Below are 7,671 nucleotides of genomic sequence, written 5' to 3'. Positions count from 1 at the left end.
CACTGGGCTTCTGGTCCATTCCCAGGAGGTTACGTGGGGTTCTGGGGTGGGAGTTTAGGAGTCTGAGCCCTGCCTTCAGTTTGGAGCTTTGGCTGTGGCTTCATTCTGTTCTCTGGCCCTTGGGGGATGGAGGCTGACTCTCACTCAGATGTACAGATGGAGCTGTACTTCCATCTGTGCTGGCCGTGTTCTCGGATGCACCCTCTGCCTTTGTGCCTTCTCCACCCAATGCAAACTCGGGAATGGAAGGATCCTTGGTCTTCCTTCACCCAGCCACCTAGCAAACGTGCATTCAGTCATCAAGGTTGCAGGGGTGGAAAAAGCTCCATCCACAAGGAGTTTCCAGGATGGTGGGGACAACAGGTGGTACAGCCCATGCTGTGACCGATCACAACAAGCACCTGCTCCCTGGAGCACAGGAAGAAAACCTGCAGGATGGGGAATGAAGGACGCCGCCGTTGCAGAGGGTTTGGCCACATCAAGCTCTGTGCAATGCTCTGCGCCCTGTAGATGCTCAATAAAATCGCTGACAGCACAGTGGTTCCGTGGGGTTCATGGAGGGCATCTGAAAGCTCGGAATGAGGTTTGGGGTTCTCTGGGATTACTTCCTTCACTCCCTTTTCCTCTGTGAGGCCAGAGAGTGCACCAAGCTCATGCGAGGAGAGTGCCCTACTACTGAGTTACACACCGTGCTCATTTCCTTCTGTGTGTCTGTGTGCACACGCGTGTGCACGTGCGGAGGCCTGAGGTTGAGGCCAGGTGCCTTCCTCTTGCTCTCCGCCTTGTTTTATTGACTCGGTGAGTTCAGTCTCTCACGGAACCTGGAGCTCACTGGCAAGTCTAGCTCTGGTGTTACAGGTGTGTGGTGTGCTGGGGATCTGAACTCAAGTCCTCCAGCTTTTGCAGCAGGCACGCTGCCATCTTCCTGGGCCCTTTATTTTCTTCTTCATATCACCTCAAGCAATTTTCCGTTTGCTTTTGTTCATTAAAATTTTTGAGTGGTGTGTGAGCAATCAGAAGCACGGCTGAGTGAAACGGTGTCCAGCCATGGCTTATCTCCCTCGTCAGTGCACACCGAAGGCCTGTTTGCCTCCAGAATCTGAGGCACACAGAAAGTTATAGAAATGATCCCATTTGTTTATTCATCAGCAAACTCACACAGTTCAGGACAGCCTGGAGAGAGAGCGGTGGGCCTCAGTGGTACCCCCTACAGTGAAAGGGTAGAACTTCATGTGTGCCTCGTGCTGAGTGCCTTGTCCCTTTGGCACACCCCACACATTTTACACAATGCTGCACTCTGAGCATGGAGTGGGGCTGTTGGCCTCCAGTGTGAGTTCTCTGAGTTCTCATTGGCTGTCTATGTTGGTATCCCCCAAGATCATCATTTGATGTCTAAGGGAAACAACGCAAACCAAGGAAGTGCTCATGACCCCTGTGTCAGTCCAGGTTTTCAACTGAGATGCCCCCTGGAGGCGAGGAGGTCACTGGTCACTCCTGGAGGCCCGTATTGCTCTGTAGTCCAGATGACAAAGTCCAAGTGCATAACTTACCTCTACTTCTCTTGGAAGACGGGGCTAACTGAGTATTCGCCCGGCCAGGCTATCACAGACACCTTAGAGAAAGTAGGTAATGAACAAAGTATCTATCACTACGCTCGCTGTGCAGCAAATGCCAGCTGTGCTGCTGTTTTTGGTACTGTGCCCACACATTCTGGGTGAACTTGACTTTCTATAAAGATCATGATGTTTCCAGATCAAAGCTGAAAGATCCAAAGTCAAAGTATAGGACAGCAGTCAGTGTCGTGAATAAAAGCGAAAAGTTAAAGGGCCATATAGGCGTCAGTGTCAGAATGAAACCAAAGTCAAAGGACAGTATAGGCGTCAGTGTCAGAATAAAAGTCAAAAGACAGTATAGGTGTCAGTGTCAGAATAAAAGTCAAAAGACAGTATAGGTGTCAGTGTCAGAATAAAAGTCAAAAGACAGTATAGGTGTCAATGTCAGAATAAAAGTCAAAAGACAGTATAGGTGTCAGTGTCAGAATAAAAGTCAAAAAACAGTATAGGTGTCAGTGTCAGAATAAAAGTCAAAGAACAGTATAGGTGTCAGTGTCATGAATGAAAGCCAAGGAAACCAGAGTGCCTCCTTGGTGTCCACAAATCTGAAAGAGCTGGCGGGAGTCTGTAAAAAGTTTAAGGAAGCAGAAATCTGTTTAGGAGGGGACACATGAGGCTTTCTGGTCTCTGACTTAGACAGGTATTTTCCCTCAGGCCTCTGTCCCATGGGGTTCATATTTTGACAGATGTGGCTTCTCCGAATTTTACTTAGGTGAGAGGAAACTATGCAGATGGCAGCATCTTTGCTTCCAGAAAGTGGTGGTCCTCACTGTACATAGACACTCTGTATTTGTCAGCCTCTTAGATAAGATACAATGAATTCATGCACAGAAGGCTGCTTGGCCTGGGGAAACGATGAGGTAGACTTTCTGAACCTCCATAGCTGAACTCTGGAGTCAAGTGTCTTTCTCCCTCTGAGCCACCTCTCTGGCCCTATGTCCTAATTTCATGAAACCCAATGCATTTTGCCTCTGGAGTGGAATATTTCACACACCCAGGACCCATTTGCTTTCTGGGTAAGTCAGCTGAATCCCTGGGATAATAGAAACGGACGTAAAGATATCGTGAGTCATCTCACAGGAAGAGGTGCATGGGAAGCAAGTGCCCGAACCTGAGGAGCCACAGGGGAGAAGGGAGAAGGGGCCTCATGCCTGGCAGCAGGCAAAGCCTGGACCAGCCCAGGCAGTTCTGAGCACTAGACAGTAGCTCCTGGTGGCGCTGCTGGAGGACCCCAGAACATGTCGGCAGACTGTAGATCCCCAGGTGTCAACTGTCTTTGCATCCAGAAGAGAAGCAGAGTTGGGAGCATGCTACCTGGCCCCCAGATTGAGTTTCCCAGTGAGTAACTGCCTTTTGCAGGGATTTCTGCTGCTGTGTCTGCAAACCAGAAGACAGGGTCAAGCAGCAGGGCACCCTAGCCACACAGTTGCCATTTTCTCTGCAGATTTGTGGAGTAAAGGTTAGCCTAAAGGTGTGTCAGAAACTGCTTAGGCTCTTGTTCCCAGATAACACGCTGGCAGCCTGCAGCATTTTGGGAAATCTCACTACTTGGCTCTTCCTGTAGGTTACAAAAGCAAACAGTCCAAGGAGAGCTAAACGGCGTGTCCATACCAATAGAAACCTTGTGAAATCTCCCCTAAGCTGGAAACGGTTTCCCCACACAAGGAGATGTCTGTTCAGTGGGTAAAAGGTGTTCGGGGATGTGTTCCTGAGAGTTGGGAGGCACCTACCTTAAGCCAGCATCCTATGAACCCAGAGCCTTTTTGACTCAAGGAAAACCCTTGGTTATGAGAGCTGGACAAAGTGAGAGGCCTTCTAAGACCAGGAAATCTGTCTCTAAGTGTGAGTATATAAGAATATTCCATGCTGGGTACGCCTGAGAGAAACCAGGTTGGCAGTAGTGGTGTTGATACACGCTGCACACCTGACATTCTGGGGCCAGGGAAGAGTTCCTTGACGTGGTGTTTGCTGAATTCTGAGGGTTTTCACTGCTAGTGTGATCCTCTGAAAGCAGCTTTGGGCAGAAGTAGTAACACCCTCCACCTACTCCACCACAGCCTGCTCTGTGCTTCCAAGAGGTTGTGTTGTTACTGGGATGGAGAGCTGGCTCCCCACATCACTCTGCTATAGTCTATGTGAGCATAAGTTACACAGCCAAGATCTATAGCAGAAAAGGGAGCTGAAAGGCCACAGGGAGGCCAGGGCATGCTGTGCAGGACTGAGGAAGTCTGGGAAATTTGCTTTACTATTTACATATCTGCATCCAGTTCTCTTAGCCCAGTGCCACCAAATCGTGATTTACCCCATGTCCCTACCTAGTCTGTGCCAACCACCCTCCCAGTCCCCATCTGGCTTCCTCTACTGCTCTGTCTCTGGGAAGTGAATACACTGAGAAGCTTCCAAACCTCCTTGATGATGCTCTCCTGGGGTGGAACGGAAAGAAGTGATTGCAATGGTTTCTGCTTTCTCCGTGACAAGAGGGCACAATGTACTCAGATGCAGATGCTGTCTTGGTCTGTGGGCAGTTCTGATTCTCGATTTGAAAGATGGAAATACCATCAGGTGAACCTTTTCTCTGTTCAGCCCTATTTCTCCCAGGGTCTCGCTAGGGCCCACAGTTGGTTTCTCAGATCTGGAGAAAGCTGTGTCAAAATCAACATAGAACACCACACAGTCATGCTCACTCTTGCCGAGACACCCTCCTCTGAGTTAGGGCTCAGTTTCCAGTAACGTCTGTCTGGGTCTCAGAAGCCATGCTGGGTGAGGATGAAGCTATGATCTCTGAAGATACTAAGATGCAGTCTCTAGAGAGGGGTCCATTGTCTCCACACTTAGGCAGTCCATAAGGTTACTGATGAGATGGTCACCGAGCTCTGGGGAGTGAGGTGTGTTCCTGTTGGACGTTGCTTTTATAAAGGAGGACACTTGGCTTGTGTTCCCTTTAGTGAGATGATAAACCCTACCCGAGGCCACACAAGAAGTAAACGGGCTGAGGTCTTGATGCCCAGCCCTGCTCCAGCACTCACGCTGAAAGCCGCCCAAGCGTTCTCTCGCCGATCTCACCCCAGGTAGGAAGCCACCAAGGAGCCAAGTTCGTCTTGGTGAACCGATGAGTTTATTGGAACTGCTTGCAAGGGTGTTGGAGATACTCACAGGAGCAGAATGGCTCAAATGTATCTGTACCACTGAAAAGATTCCGCATTTGATAAGCAACAGCGTGGGTTCATAGTAAATGCAAGCTCATAAGAAGGAAGGAAAAGATCCCAAACCATATTGTTCCAAAGATAAGCTATTGGATCCTGGACAAAGTCAAGATGAAGACAAAAAATACATGCAAAACCTGGTCCTTGGGTACTAGGTCAATGATGCAAAGAAATCTGGAGATGCCCTGCAGAGCCCGTCTCTCCTATATGGTCCACCGGAAATGAATAAGGTCACCATGTATGCTATTGTCTTGTTTATGCTGAGGTTGAGAGGGTCGAACCCCTAGCTAGGCCTTCAAGGAGCTGAGTAGAGGCTTAGGGGAGCTGGAGTCACAGTATTAGGGTTCCCTCACTACTGTTTAAGAAGGAGGAGTGCCTTGCAGACACGCGGAGTTCACGCTCACTGAGGCATGGCTTTCCCCTCTGGGTAGTGCCTTCGTGAACTTTCTACCACTCCTGCAGGTGATTCTTATATCCTGAGCCTCCTGGCCAGCTCCGCTGCTCCTGCAACCCCTGGTATCTAGAGTCTCCTCTACCTAGGATCTACTTTTACCCTCTGAGGAATAATGTCCTGTATGCTCCCATCCATACACGTGCTCAGTTCTGCATTCACCAACCGCTCGCTGCCCAGACTACAAAAGTCCCTCTCTTCTGGGGTTTGTCCTACAGCTTCTGGAATTTTCTGTACCTCATCCTTCCTGCCCCAAAACACACACTGATTCCTATTTCTGCAAGAGTTCTGGGTATTTCTAAGGCAACCATTCACCTCTAAATTCTTAGCCCCTCCCTACATTCCCAAGGAAATGCTCTGTGCTCTCCCCACAGTTTTCTTCCTAATTCTACCTTTCCTGCCCCTCCCTGCCTAGAAAAGCTCTGGTGGTATTTATTATAAAGGGCAATGTATCTTTGAAGACAATTAAAAAGACTGAGTTCCCCTCACAATACAAACAAACTGTTAATTGTAAGCAGATTGCAATTTGTTGTTGTTGTTGTTTTGTTTTGTTTTTTTGAGACAAGGTTTTTCTGAATAACAGTCCTAGCTATCTTGAACTAGCTCTTGTAGACCAGGCTGGCCTCGAACTCAAATAGATCCACCTGCCTCTGCCTCCAGAGTGCTGGGATTAAAGGTGTGCGCTGCCACCGCCTGGTGCAGAATGCTTTTTAAAGGTTAGTAATTGCTTACAGAGCCCTTTGTTAATCCATTGCACAAATCATCTCATTTAAATTTCAGGCTGGGTCTTATGGAATTGCAGTATTGCAGTCTAGTGGCAGCTGGCACTGTAGTCATCTGAAGGCATCAGGAAGCGGTAAGATGGTTCACTTGCTTGGCTGGCATCTGCCACCAGCTGCCCACTGGCACTATTAATCATGGCACCCCACACAGCATCTCTGAGAGCAACAGTTTCTCACAGTTTGGTGCCTGGGTTACCAGAGAGAACATTCTGAAAGATCCAAGGTGGCTTACCTTGTTTTGGATATCCAAGAAGAATATTCTACAGAGTGCAATCAGTCTCTGGTGATGGATCCTTTCTGAGGAGCCTCTGGGATGAAGGAGATCCATGGAGAAGCGGTCAGTCCCAGGCAGTCACTACTGATGTCTCATTGGGCAGGTAAGGAAACTTCAGGATGAGTTGATGACATGTTTGTCTAAAGTCAACTAAGTCAGAGCTCTGGTCTTTATGAAGGGCAGAGCCCCCAAACCCTAGGAACACAGAAGGCGTTCTTTTCAGGGATATTCGTGAACATGAGAAGAAATGTATATGGAAAAAGAAACCTTTTGGGGCTGGAGAGATGGCTCAGTGGTTACGAGCATTGCCTGCTCTTCCAAAGGTCCTGAGTTCAATTCCCAGCAACCACATGGTGGCTCACAACCATCTGTAATGAGGTCTGGTGCCCTCTTCTGGCCTGTAGGCATACACACAGATAGAATATTGTATACATAATAAACATTTAAACAAATAAATATGTTTTTAAAAAGAAACCTTTCTAAAGTAGAAATCTGAATGGAGTAGGATTTGTGGTGTGATCAGGAGCATCACAGAAGGAGGGGCTGGGAGCTCACTTGCTCAGGGCTTCGGATGTTTGCACACCATACAGAAATGTACCCTCAGAAGCCCTCGCCCCTTGGTGGCAAATGAAATTTAGAAGGGTTGGTGGTGGGCACTTGCTGCTTGTGTAAGCTTCCCCATTTAGAAGTGGGAAATGAATTATAGAAGACACTAGAAGGAAGCTATCAGAGCGCTCAAAGGAGGGAACCAATCAGCCCCGAACACTGGGAGAACAAGACCAAACAGAGTTCTCTGGGCCAAAGCCTTGGAAAGGGGAAGCCACAGGTAGACATGAAGGTGGGCTGTGCCACAGCCTAGAGAATTTAGCAGACCCAGGGGCTCTGAAGTGATGTGGGAGTGTCATATATCAATCTGTTGATTTCATTGGTTAAGTTATAATAAACCAACTGCTTGGCCTCAGCTTAGAACATAGATGGGAGGAGTAAACAGAATAGAATTCTGGGCGGAAGAGGAAGTGAGGTCAGACTCTGCTCTGCTCCCGGAGAGACTCGACAGCGCTGCGCTGGAGCAGAGACACCATGATGGACGGAGGCTAGAATCTTCCCGGTAAGCGCACCTTGGGTGCTTACACACATCATTAGAAATGGGCTAGTCCAGGTGCGAGAATTAGCCTGTAAGGGCTAGAGTTCATGGGCCAAGCAGTTCTTAAATGAATACAGTTTGTGTGTTGTTATTTCGGGCATAAGCTAGCCAAGCGGCCGTGGTGTTGGGGACGCAGCCCCGCTGCTCCTATTTCAACACTGAAGCTGGGACAGCCCTTCTGAGTTGTCTCGGCAGTATCAGGGG

This window comes from Alexandromys fortis, unplaced genomic scaffold (assembly GCF_014885135.2).
Source record: "Alexandromys fortis isolate MF-2015 unplaced genomic scaffold, M_Fortis_MF-2015_v1.1 scaffold_112, whole genome shotgun sequence".
Classification (NCBI taxonomy): Eukaryota; Metazoa; Chordata; class Mammalia; order Rodentia; family Cricetidae; genus Alexandromys; species Alexandromys fortis.
This window is presented reverse-complemented; position numbering follows the sequence as displayed.